General features: G+C 32.7%; 1 protein-coding gene across 2 annotated transcripts in view; it reads left to right on the top strand.

Annotated features, from left to right (window-relative positions):
* Positions 1 to 2,156, top strand: part of LOC105448509 (uncharacterized aarF domain-containing protein kinase 2-like) — a 51,491-nt gene that overhangs the window by 23,792 nt on the left and 25,543 nt on the right. The window lies entirely within an intron of this gene.

Raw genomic sequence — 2,156 nt, 5'->3', positions numbered from 1 at the left:
TTTGACATGTGCCCATTCGATATATGTACTTTGTTGCACTTGAATTAGAGTCTTTCAGGTCTCAACTTTTGCCTTGTTAAAGCTGCGTTGCGATGCGATTTGAAGGAGATTATAGCACAGGCCGCATTGTAATTCCAAAATCGATAAGTAGATACGTAGGTTCAAGATCGGCCTGGGGCGTTTTTTTGTTGCCGAAGCACGTCGCGTGTTCCGCCACTTGCGTCACATGTTCATGTTTCATGTGTCACATATGCGTCACGAGTTTTTTAAAAGTGATTTTTTTGGATTTTATTAGGTTATATTAGGTTTTTTCTGGTGTTATCATGGATCTAAGAATCAATGGATGGAGCGTAGAGTGGATTTATTAGCAAGGGGGTTGCCAAACGAAAAATGCAAAATCATGGAAACGTATATAGGCCTTCCTAAGATATATTTGATTACGTGATGATTTAAAAATAGTGGACAAAGCTCGTTTTGCAAGAGGCACAGCCCTATAAGTCTGTTCATTCGTAGCTGCCTACAACGGAGATCCGACTTGTTCATTCACGCTCGCATGTTTTTATTTTTTATAATTTATTAATGATTTGGTTATATTGGATTTTTTCGGGTTTATGAATTTTTATTTTTTATAATTTACTAATGATTAACAAAATTCATTATTGATGGTGTCCCAGAATTGGCGCATTCGGAGTACAGGACGTTATACTTCGTACTAAAAGGAACAACTTTTTCCTTTAGCAAATTTTGATCTGACAAGTAATTTTGGCAGGAGAGCTGGTTAAAGTTAACGATTAATCGCTCTTATCCATGCGGCGTTCAGGGCCGGCGCGCGCTCCTCCATTCACTTGTTCCTAATCCTTGGCTAATATTTACAAATAATGTCTTAAAATATTAATACGGTTCTGTTATAATTATTTTACGACATTTTAAGACTGTGTTTAACAATAAGACAGTCTTAAACATTAAGAATCAATTATAAATATCTTTTATTGCTTGAAAAATAAATTATAAAATAAATATTGATTTAAAAAAATAAAATCAAATAAATATTGATAAATGGTATCACTGAACTTAAATAGTTTACTAATTCTTAAGTAAATCCTCAAGTGCTGGAAAATTGCTTTATTGTGTAACAGTGATTAAAAGTAAAGTAAAATATCTTAAATATTATAATATCAATATTTATTTGATTTTATTTTTTTTAATCAATATTTATTTTACGATTCATATTTCAAGCAATAAAAGATATTTATAATTGATTCTTAATATTTAAGACTGTCTTAAACACAGTCTTAAAATGTCGTAAAATAATTGTAACAGAGCCGTATTAGTATCTTAAGACATTATTTGTAAATATTAGCCAAGGATTAGGAACAAGTGAATGGAGGAGCGCGCGCCGGCCCTGAGCGCCGCATGGATAAGAGCGATTATTCGTTAACTTTAACCAGCTCTCCTGCCAAAATTACTTGTCAGATCAAAATTTGTTAAAGGAAAAAGTTGTTCCTTTTAACACAAAGTATAACCTCCTGTACTCCGAATGCGCCAATTCTGGGACACCCTGTATATAAATTAATACTTGCACAGCAGATATATATTTTATTTTGAAAATACATTAATTCTGTTTTTTATTTATCTTTGTGTGATTTGCTTTTTATTTCTCTTGTACTTAAAATTATTAGCAATAAACATATACCAATTGTAAAATTTTAAAATTTTGAAAAATGTACCAAAGTGTTGCAAATGTGAAATGTAATAGGTTTTACGAGGTCACACGTGAATTTTTCCGTTGAATTTTTCTACCCCTTGGGAAAGAAACAGAAAAAATCCGCGGAAAAATTGAAAAAAACCGGTTTTATTTCCAGCCTTTAAAACTATAGAAAATAGATAATAATATTCAGCATCCATATTATTCTAATCATATTTAGCTTATTTTTTCATTATTTATATCTATCAATATTAAACACGAGCGTATGTATTGTTGTGAGTCGAACTTACTAAATTAATAAGTCGGTCGCTGTTGTAACAATCTTACGACAGCGACCTAGAATAATTGAGGACTGCCGATGCAGGACTTCGGCAGCCTCAATACGCACGTCCTCCAAAAACTGCGGCAGTTGCAGTTAAGCAACAATTGCAACTGCTGAGCAGTGCAGTGG

Source organism: Wasmannia auropunctata, unplaced genomic scaffold (assembly GCF_000956235.1).
Source record: "Wasmannia auropunctata unplaced genomic scaffold, wasmannia.A_1.0 LD336085.1, whole genome shotgun sequence".
Lineage (NCBI taxonomy): Eukaryota > Metazoa > Arthropoda > Insecta > Hymenoptera > Formicidae > Wasmannia > Wasmannia auropunctata.
Note: the sequence above shows the minus strand (reverse complement) of the source record. Positions and strands in the feature narration are given on the sequence as shown.